Here is an 11,317-nt window from a genome sequence, read left to right on the forward strand (position 1 = left end):
GGGGCCGGAAGGTGTCTCAAGGCACAGCCCGTGGGGAGACCCTGGAAACGGGGGGCCTGGGAGAAGGAACGGGAAGTACCTCATTCCAGACCCCGAGACGCAGCCCTCCCGACTTGGAAACAACCCCACACTCATTCCCTGGTCTCCCACAGAGCGGCTTCCACCCCGGAGATGTCTCCCACCTGTCTGTGGGCTGAAAGTTGGGGCAGGTGGACCCTGCTGCGGTGGAAACTGCCATCAGACCTGAAGCCTCGGGTCAGAACCAGGGAGGTAGGGAAGGGGTCCTGAGTGCTCCCTGAAAAAGACGGTGTGTTGAGTGTCTCGGTGCTGGGCCCTGGGAGGGGCTGCTGGGGTCACGGAAATGCGGCCACAGGACGCAGGCCAGGGCTGCCAGGAGGGACGTATCAGTCCACCCGCCCCCGGCAGCCCCTTCCTGGGGTGCACGATACTTGGTGCCCAGCCACACAGGGCGTGGCCTGCGGAGCCGCTCACCTGCTTCCCCACACCCTCCTACAGGGAAAGAGCCTGAGCCCTCCACAGCCGCCTCCCTGCAGCCCCGCCCCTTGGAGCTTGGAGCTGAGGGGCGTCAGCAGCCTCAGTCTCCCAGGTTCTGCCCAGTGGTACCCTGAGAGTGGCCCCTTCTTGAATCACCCTTCAAGCTGGCAATGGGCGCAGAAGAGAGGCCGTGGGCACTGCGGGCCCCAGCTTCAGATGCGAGGACTGGAGGCCGCCATCGAGTTCTGGCCCTGATGCCCCCAGTGTGGATGGGGCCGGGATGTGTCTCTTCCGCCAGCTGTTGCTGTGTAACAGATTCCCCCAAATCTACCTGAAACAGCACGGGGTCCTTTCTCTAGATACAGTGTGTCAGCTAGATCATTCCGCTCTTCTCAGTGTTGGGAGGGGCCAGCTGCAATCTCTGACACCTCCCTCTTGGGGTGGTTGTCCACACGGCTGCCGGCCGTCCCCTTGCGTGGTGGGGCGGGGGCTGGAACCACTTCTTACATGGCACTGGTTCTTTTGTTTTTTTTTTGAGACGGAGTCTGGCTGTGTCGCCCAGGCTGGCGTGCAGGGGCGCAGTCTCAGCTCACTGCAAGCTCTGTCTCCCGGGTTCACACCATTCTCCTGCCTCCACGCCATTCTCCTGCCTCAGCCTCTCCGAGTAGCTGGGATTACAGGCGCCCACCACCACGCCCGGCTAATTTTTTGTATTTTTAGTAGAGACGGGGTTTCACCGTGTTAGCCAGGATGGTCTCAATGTCCTGATCTGGTGATCTGCCTGCCTCGGCCTCCCAAAGTGCTGGGATTACAGGCGTCAGCCACCGTGCCCGGCCAGCACTGATTCTTAAGTGTGCCAGACCCATGTCAATCACAGGCCTGGCATCACTGTGCCATATTCGGTGGGTTCAAGCAAGATCCAGAGCCAGCCTAGATGCAGCCAGGGAGGGAAGAGCCTTGTGGCGGAGACTGGGTGTGTGTGGTTCCTGGGAGGCTGCCTGAATACAGCCTGGCCTGCACCTGCAACTCCACACACGTGGAGCTGAGCTCCTGACCCCCAGCCCTGCTTCTCCACATCCTTCATATCGGCGGCGCCAACCATGACCCCCCAGGGTGCTCAGGCCAAACACCAGGGGCTTTTCTTCCTCCCAGGCCCACATGTGCTCTGACAGCAAATCTGGCTGCACCTTCAGAACACACCCAGAGCCCAGCGCCCCTCATGTCTGCTGCTGCCTCGGGGCTTCCCCGTCCTGTCCATGCGACCGTCTCCTCACTGGGCTCCTACAGCTGCCCGGCTGCTCCTCACATGCAGTTTGGCATCTGCTCCCGTGCCACGCTGTCCTCCATATCCTCTTGTTATATCTGCCCTGCCCACACCACGTCCCTAATGTTCCTAGAACCCTGCGGCCCGGGGAATGCCCTCTGCCTGAACGTCCTCCCTGTAGATACCCTACGGCCTCACCCTCAGGAGACCCTTCCCGGCCCCCCGTGCTCTGGACCCTCCTCCCAGAGCTGCTTTATGTGCAGCACTCAGCACCCACATCAGGAGAGTATGCCTTCGGGGGAGGGGTGAACAAAGAGGGTCGAATGGCAGGAATGGGCCTAATTAAGGGGTCCTGGAGCACTGAAGGTGAAGGGGCGGGAGGGCTGGACCCTGGTGAGAACTGGAGCCACAGGAGAGGCCACCCCGGCTGAGCTGAGGTCTCTGAAGGGGAAGATCCCCATCAGAGAAGAGGGAGCCCTGGAGCCAGCACCCTGACCTCTCTCTCCTCCGTCCCCCGGCCTCCAGACACCCTGACCTCTCTCTCCTCCGTCCCTCGGCCTCCAGGCACCCTGCCCTCTCTCTCCTCCGTCCCCCGGCCTCCGGGCACCCTGACCTCTGTCTCCTCTGCCCTCCGGCCTCCTGCTGAGCTCAGCTGTAAGTCAGGGGACGTCCAGGTCAGCCTCCAGGCAGAGAGGAAGGCCAGGAGGCATGAGAGGTGGGTCTGGGGCCAGTGGAAGGTGAGAACCTGGCCCAGGTCTAATGTGCCATCTAGTCCTCAAGTGTCTCCTCCATGGGGTCAGCTGCACAAGGGACTTCTGTGTTGTTCCCGTTGGACCCCTTAACCTAGAAGAATGCCTGACTCATGATAGGTAAATATTTCCGGAATAAATGGCTTGAATTGTAGTCTTTCATGTAACAACAGACTGGACATGGAGCAGTGCCAGGGTGGGGCTGTGTGTTGGTCTCATCCTTACTGGGTGAGCCCCTTCATCCCGGCGGCCCCTGCTCCAGTCGTTAGAAAACCGCCTTTACAGGCCGGGCGCAGTGGCTCACGCCTGTAATCCCAGCACTTTGGGAGGCCGAGGCAGACGGGTCATGAGGTCAGGAAATGGAGACCATCCTGGCTAACATGGTGAAACCCCGTCTCTACTAAAAATACAAAAAAATTAGCTGGGCCTGGCGGCAGGTGCCTTTAGTCTCTGCTACTTGGGAGGCTGAGGCAGAAGAATCACTTGAACCCACGAAGCGGAGGTGGCAGTGAGCTGAGATCCCATCACTGCACTCCAGCCTGGGCGACAGAGTGAGACTCCGTCTCAAAAAAAAAAAAAATTATGATTGTTATGTAAAATGATTGTGTGCCGGCCGGGCGAGGTGGCTCACGCTTGTAATCCCAGCACTTTGGGAGGCCGAGGCGGGCGGATCACGAGGTCAGGAGATCGAGACCACAGTGAAACCCCGTCTCTACTAAAAATACAAAAAATTAGCCGGGCGTGGTGGCGGGCGCCTGTAGTCCCAGCTACTCGGAGAGGCTGAGGCAGGAGAATGGCGTGAACCCAGGAGGCGGAGCTTGCAGTGAGCCGAGACTGCGCCACTGCACTCCAGCCTGGGCGACAGAGCGAGACTCCGTCTCAAAAAAAAAAAAAAAAAAAAAAAAAAAAAAAATGATTGTGTGCCACAGAGATGACCAGGTTTCTTGTGGATTTCATCTTAACTGTGGCTGTCCTAAGACTATTCTCATCCACAGATAACTGTGGTCTTGTTTGACCTTTTTTTTTTGTTTTGAGACCAAGTTTTGCTCTGTTGCCCAGGCTGGAGTGCAGTGGCACGATCTCAGCTCATTGCAATCTCCGTTCCCTGGGTTCAAGCGATTCTCCTGCCTCAGCCTCCTGAGTAGCTGGGATTATAGGCGTGTGCCACCACGCCTGGCTAATTTTTTTGTATTTTTAGTAGAGACTCTACTTTATCTCTAACCCCCCACCCTTTTCCCTGAGTTCCAAACTCACCATGTTGGTCAGGCTGGTCTCAAACTCCTGACCTCGTGATCCACCCGCCTCGGCCTCCCAAAGTGCTGGGATTGCAGGCGTGAGCCACTGTGCCCGGCCACATTACTGATTGTTTTTGTTTTGTTTTTCAGAGTCAAGAAAACCTGTTTTCTTTTGAGCTATTTACAACTTTTAGCAATTGAGTAAAGTACACTCCTGTGACCAAAAATTGGTGCATATTTCTTTCTCTCTACCTGAGTTCTCCAGAATTTGGAAACTGTCTGGAGTATTCTTATGTATTTATTTATTTTTTAAATTTCAATAGGTTTTAGGTGGTGTTTGGTTACATGAATGAGTTCTTTAGTGGTGTTTTCTGAGATTTTGGTCCATCTGTTACCCGAGCAGTGTACACTGTATCCAATATGTACCCTTTTATCTCTAACCCCCCACCCTTTTCCCTGAGTTCCAAACTCCTTCATATCGTTATTATTACTGTTATTATTATGACTGAAACAGTGTCTCCCTCTGTCCTCCAGGCTGGACTGCAGTGGCACAATCTCACCTCATTGCAACTTCCACCTCCTGAGTTCAAGCAGTACTCCTGCCTCAGTCTCCTGGGTAGCTGGGATTACAGGCGCCCACCACCACACCTGGCTAATTTCTGTATTTCTTAGTAGAGATGGAGTTTCACCTTGTTGGCCAGGCTGGTCTTGAACTCCTGATCTCAAATTATCTGCCCGCCGGCTTCCAAAATGCTGGAATTACAGGTGTGAGCCACCATACCTGGCCTGTTGGATCATTCTTATGCCTTTGCATCCTCATAGCTTAGCTCCCTTTTATGATTGGGAATATATGATGTTTGGTTTACCATTAACGTATCCTTTTTTTTTTTTTTTTGAGGTGGAGTTTTGCTCTTGTTGCTCAGGCTGGAGTGCAATGGCATGGTACTGGTCCACTATAACCTCCACCTCCTGTGTTCAAGCGATTCTCCTGCCTCAGTCTCCTAAGTAGCTGGAATTGCAGGCACCTACCACCACACCCGGCTAGTTTTTGTATTTTTATTTTTATTTAATTTAATTAATTTATTTATTTTGAGACGGAGTATCGCTTTGTCTCCCAGGCTGGAGTGCAGTGGCGCTATCTTGACTCACTGCAAGCTCCGCCTCCCAGGTTTACGCCATTCTCCTGCCTCAGCCTCCCGAGTAGCTGGAACTACAGGTGCCCAACCATAAACTTCGTTTTTCTTCTGTTTTCATAGAAATACCTCATTAAAAATCCGTTCACCTTCCTCACATACATAAGTTTAGCCCAGATGCAACCTCCTGTTATGGGAAATAGCTGTTTAACGGACCTGATCTTGTCTCAGCACCAGGAAATCACTACAGTGATATGTGACAGTGTATCTAAATTTATTCTTTCCTATCTATCCCAATGTGTCTTTTTTTTTTTTCCTCTCAAGACAAGAGTCTCGCTTTTGTCGCCCAGGCTGGAGTGCAGCCATGTCAGCTCACTACAACCTCCGCCTCCCGTGTTCAAGCGATTCTCCTGCCTCAGCCTCCTGAGTAGCTGGGATTACAGACGCGCATCACCATATCCAGCTAATTTTTGTATTTTTAGTATAGACAGGGTTTCACCATGTTGGTGAGGGTGGTCTCGAACTCCTGACCTCATGATCCGCCCACTTCGGCCCCCCGAAGTGTGGGATTACAGGTGTGAGCCACCGCGCCAGGCCTAGAGGGATCTTTTGAAAACAAAATTATACCACTTATCTGCTCAAAATCCTTCAATGGAGAGACCGACCACACCAAGCGTTGGTGTGGACACTAAGGAACTGCAGGAACACTCACACCTCCTAGCAGGAACATGGAAAGGCACAACCGCCATGGGAGAAAGCTTCATGCGTCCTAGGGAGTAAAAGCACTGCACGCGACCCAGCCATTCTGTTGCTAAATATCGTCCCGGAGAATGAAAACGTATCTCCACACAGAGATGCACACACAAACGTTTACAGTAGCTTTATTTATAACAGCAAACTCTGGAAACAGCCCGGATGGCCATCAACAGGTGAATGGATAGACAATGTGGTCATCCATGCATACTCAGCAACAAGAGGGATAAACCACAGACATCTGCTGCCACATAGATGTGTCTCAAAATAAGTATTTTGAGTGAAAAAAGCTAGATGAAAAAGGCCTATGTACGATGTGATTCCACCTCTGTAAAATTATAGAAATGCAACTTATCGACGGAAAGCAGTTCGGTGGTGTCTGGGGACAGAGCTGAGTTGTGGCAGGTTGCAAAGGGCACAGGAAATATTTGAAGATAACGGATAGCTTTTTATTCTTTTTTTACGATTTTTTTTTTTTTTTTTGAGAAGGAGTCTCGCTCTTTCACCCAGGCTGGAGTGCAGTGGCGCGATCTTGGCTCACTGCAGGCTCCGTCCCCTGGGGTTCACGCCATTCTACTGCCTCAGCCTCTCCGAGTAGCTGGGACTACAGGCGCCCGCCACCACGCCCGGCTAATTTTTTTGTATTTTTAGTAGAGATGGGGTTTCACCGTGGTCTCGATCTCCTGACCTCGTGATCCGCCCGCCTCGGCCTCCCACAGTGCTGGGATTACAAGCGTGAGCCACCGCGCCCGGCCTACGAATTGTGATTTATTTATTCTTTTTCACTTTTGTGGGTACATAGGTGTATATATTTACGGAGTACATCAGATATTTTGATACAGGCATGCAGTGCGTAATAATCACATCTGGGTAAATGGGGTATCCATCACCTCAAACATTTAGCCTTTCTTTGTATTACAGTCCAGTTATACTTCTTTAGTTATTTAAAAATATATAACAAACTATTGTAGACTATAGTCGCCCTGCTGTACTACCAAATATTAGATTTTATTCCTTCTATCTAAGTATATTTTTGCATTCATTAACCATCCCCACGTCTCCCTCCACCTTTCCCAGCCTCGGGAAGCTATCCATGAGTTTAACTCTATGCCCATGAGTTTGTTTTAATTTTCCTTTTTTTTTTTTTGTTTTAGATGGAGTCTCACTCTGTTGCCCAGGCTGGAGTGCAGTGGCACGATCTCGGCTCACTGCAACCTCTGCCTCCCAGGTTCAACCAATTCTCCTGCCTCAGCCCCCTGAGTACCTGGATTACAAGCACTTACCGCCACACCTGGCTAATTTTTGTATTTTTAGTAGAGACAGGGTTTCACTATGTTGGCCAGTCTGGTCTTGAACTCCTGACCTCGTGATCCCCCTGCCTTGGCCTCCCAAAATACTGGGATTACAGGCGTGAGCCACCACGCCCAGCCAATTTTTTTTTTTTTTTTTGAGAAGGAGTCTTGTTCTTTCTCCCAGGCTAGATGGAGTGCAGTGGCGCGATCTTGGCTCACTGCAAGCTCCGCCTCCCGGGTTCACGCCATTCTTTGCCTCAGCCTCCCGAGTAGCTGGGACTACAGGCACCTGCCACCACACCCGGCTAATTTTTTGTATTTTTAGTAGAGACTGGGTTTCACTGTGTTAACCAAGATGGTCTCGATCTCCTGACCTCGTGATCCGCGTCAGCCTCCCAAAGTGCTGGTACCATAGGGGTGAGCCACCGCGCCCGGCCCCGGACAATTGTTTTAATTTTCTTTTAGCCTCCACAAATAAACGAAAACGTGCAAAGTTCGTCTTTCTGTGCCTGGCTTATTTCACTTAACATAATGACTTCCAGTTCCATCCATGTTGTTGCGAATGACAGGATCTCATTCTTTTTTATGGCTGAATGGTTCTCTGTTGTGTAAAGCACCACATTTTCTTTATCCATTCATCTGTTGATGGAGGATAGGTTTACTATCTGCTTCCTTCTTGGTGCTCATCACATCTCTGATCATGGTCGTAGTTTCTCAGGTGTATACATATGTCAAAATCTATACAGTTCTACCGTTAAACATGTGCAGTTTCTTGTACGTTGATTATATCTCAACAAAGCTGTTAAAAGACCAAGTGTGGTGGTTCATGCCTGTAATCCCAGCAGGCTGGGAGGTTGAATCTGGTGGATTGCCTGAGCTCAGGGCTCAGGAGTTTGAGACCAGCCTGGGCAACATGACAAAATCCCATCTGTACCAAAAATACAAAAATTAGGGGTCAGCCATGGTGGCTCACACCTGTAATCCCAGCACTTTGGGAGGCTAAGGAGGGTGGATCACGAGGTCAAGAAATCGAGACCATCCTGGCCAACATGGTGAAACCCCGTCTCTACTGAAAATACAAAAATTAGCTGGGTGTGATGGCACATGCCTGTAGTCCCAGCTACTTGGGAGGCTGAGGCAGAAGAATTGCTTGAACCCAAGAGGCGGAGGTCGCAGTGAGCAGAGATCGCACCTCTAAACTCCAGCCTGGCGAAAGAGCGAGGCTCCGTCCCCCACCTGTCCCCACAAAAAAATTAGGAAGGTGTGGTGGTGTGTGTGTGTAGCCCCGGCTACTAGGGAGGCTGAGGCAGGAGGATCCCTTGAGTCCAAGAGGTTGAGGCTGCAGTGAGCCGAGATTGTGCCACTGCACTCCAGCCTGGGCGACAGAGTGAGACCCTGTTTAAAAAAAAAAAAAAAAAAAGGCTGAAAGAAATTTCCATTGGCTCCCATCTCACCACAAATCAAAGCCAGTGTGTTCCATTGGCTCATAGCCTCCCACGTCTGGTCCTCTCCCCTCACTTCAACTTGTGCTAAACTCCAGCCACTTGGACCTGCTTCCAGTTCCTCATTCATAGGAGGCTCTTTTGGTTCCTCGAGGGCTTTGCACTTGCGGTTTCTACTTGGATGCCCCTCCCACTCTTCAATGGTTCTCTCCTTCTGACCCCTGAGTCTTGGCTCAAGCATCTTCCTCCCCTGATCTCAGTCACTGTCTTGTAAAACTGTTTATTTCCTTCTTGTGCTCATCACATCTCTGATTAATTTGCATCTTTGCTTCTCTGGTTCCTTGAGCGATGGGACCTTGTGTGTTTTCTCACCACAGCGTGCTAGTGCTTTGAGCAGAGCATGGCATATATTTGGTGCTCAATAAATTTGTTTGTGGTGGCTCAAGCCTGAAATCCTAGAATTTTGGGAGGCTGAGGTGGGCAGATCACTTGAGCTCAGGAGTTGGAGACCAGCCTGGGCAACGTGGCAAGACCCTGTCTCTATAAAAAATACAAAAGTTAGCTGGGCATGGTGGTGCATGCCTGTGCTCCCAGCTACCTGGCGGCCTGAGGTAGGAGGATCATTTGTGTCCAGGAGGTGGAGGCCAGCCGTGGCAACCCCATCTGAAACAAAACAAAACAAAATAGTAAATGTTCTAAACCAGTATATAAATGATCTGTAACTGCAGATTCTCCCAGAACTCCAGCCTTAGCTGGAGGTCACTTGAACCCAGGCGTTCAGGGCTGCACTGAGCTATGCTCATGCCGCTGTGCTTTAGCCAGAGTGAGATCTTGTCTCTTAATAAAAAATAAGAATAAGATGGGGCCAGGCGTGGTAGCTCACGCCCACAATCCCAGCACTCTGTTAGGCTGAGGTGGGTGGATCACTTGAGTCCAGGATTCCGAGACCACCCTGGGCAATGTAGCAAATGTCTCCACCAAAAACACAAATAAAATTAGCCAGGTGGCGGCGCTTGCCTGTGATCCCGGCTACTCAGGAGGCTGAAGTGGGAGAACCACTTGAGCCTGGGAGGTGGAGGTTGCAGTGAGGTGAGACTGAGCCTGCACTCCAGCCTGGGTAACAGAGTGAGACCCTGTCCCAAAATAAATAAAAATTTAAAAATTAAAAAAATGTGTTGTTGACGCCGGGCGCGGTGGCTCAAGCCTGTAATCCCAGCACTTTGGGAGGACGAGGCAGGCGGATCATGAGGTCAGCAGATCGTGACCTTCCTGGCTAACATGGTGAAACCCCGTCTCTACTGAAAATACAAAAAATTAGCTGGGTATGGTGGCGGGCGCCTGTAGTCCCAGCTACTCAGGAGGCTGAGGCAGGAGAATGGCGTGAACCCCGGAGGCGGAGCTTGCAGTGAGCTGAGATCGCGCCGCTGCAATCCAGCCTGGGAGACAGAGCTAGACTCCGTCTCGAAAAAAAAAAAAAAATGTGTTGTTGAATGTCTATAGAGGAATAGAGATGGTCATGACACACTCTATGTTTGTTTATTTACTTATTTTTAGAGACAGGGTCTTGCTCTGTCACCCAAGCTGGAGTGCAGTGGGTCCCTGCAGCCTCAAATTCCTGGACTCAAGCAATCCTCCCACCTCGGCCTCTCGAGGTGCTGGGATTCCAGGCATGAGCCACCGCGCCTGGCCAACACATTCTGATTAAGAAAGTAGACTTCAAACTGCGTGTAGAGCGTGGGATTGTCTTTGTCTCTCCTTGGAGGAGGGTTCCCATTGCTTCTGTAGACACTGGTTCAGATCTACAACCTGTTCTAACGTGCATTTGGACAGTGGGCCACCTGCTGGGAGGAACCTCCTTCCTCTCAGGGCCAGCCTCAACCGGGGACACATTCCTTTCTCAGTCCATGTAAGGAAGCACCTTCTGTGTCCAGGCACTGGCCGTGAAGCAGCAAGGAAAGCCAGCAAAATGCTGCCTACAGCTCTTAGCTTCTGCTGGTTGGGGGCTGGGGAGAAGAAATAATAAATAAAAATGTGCAAAACAAAAGACATCGGACAGTGACGAGTGATTAGGGAGATGATGAGTGAGTGAGGGGAAGGGCCCTGCCTCCGAGAGATCACTGAGGACCACTGAGCAGAGGCAAGGAGGTGGCGTTGGGGTTACTGGGGAGGAGCGCTTCACAGAGGCTTAGCTAGGCAGGGGCCCCGGTGGGGGTGGGCCTGGACTGTTGGGGAGAGGAGCCAGGAGGTGAAGGTGGGGGCCGACTTCTTCCCAGGGTCCCTCTGACTGCCAGGCTGAGGATGTACTGTGGGGCCCAGGTAGGAGCTGAGATGGGGAAGGGCTTTCCAGGAGGAGCTGGGAGAGAGGCCAGGTGGATGTGGAATCTCTAGGACTGGGGACCTTGAAGCAGCAGATAGAGCGGCAGCCCAAGGCAGTCTCCCTCCAGGTCTGAGTGCATGGAGGGGCACAGCGTCCGAAGCCACCCAGAGCTGGGGTGGAATCTCACTCCACCCTTTCTGAGCAATGTGGCCTTCGTGGGGCTGATGGAGTTGCCTGTCCTGTAGGTGACTGCTGGCCCCCACGCTTCCGTAGGGTTAAATGAGATGGTGTTGGCAACACTCCCCCCGAAATCCGGCCATAAACTGGCCCCTAAACTGGCCATAAACAAAATCTCTGCAGCACTGTGACATGTTCATGATGGCCATGACGCCCATGCTGGAAGGTTGTGGGTTTACCAGAATGAGGGCAAGGAACACCCGGCCCACCCAGGGTGGAAAACCGCTTAAAGGCGTTCTTAAGCCACAAACAATAGCGTGAGCGAGCTGTGCCTTAAGGACATGCTCCTGCTGCAGGTAACTAGCCAGAGCCATCCCTTTATTTTGGCCCATCCCATCGTTTCCCATAAGGGATACTTTTAGTTAATCTAATATCTATAGAAACAATGCTTATCACTGAC

The sequence above is a fragment of the Symphalangus syndactylus genome, chromosome 11, assembly GCF_028878055.3.
Source record: "Symphalangus syndactylus isolate Jambi chromosome 11, NHGRI_mSymSyn1-v2.1_pri, whole genome shotgun sequence".
Classification (NCBI taxonomy): Eukaryota; Metazoa; Chordata; class Mammalia; order Primates; family Hylobatidae; genus Symphalangus; species Symphalangus syndactylus.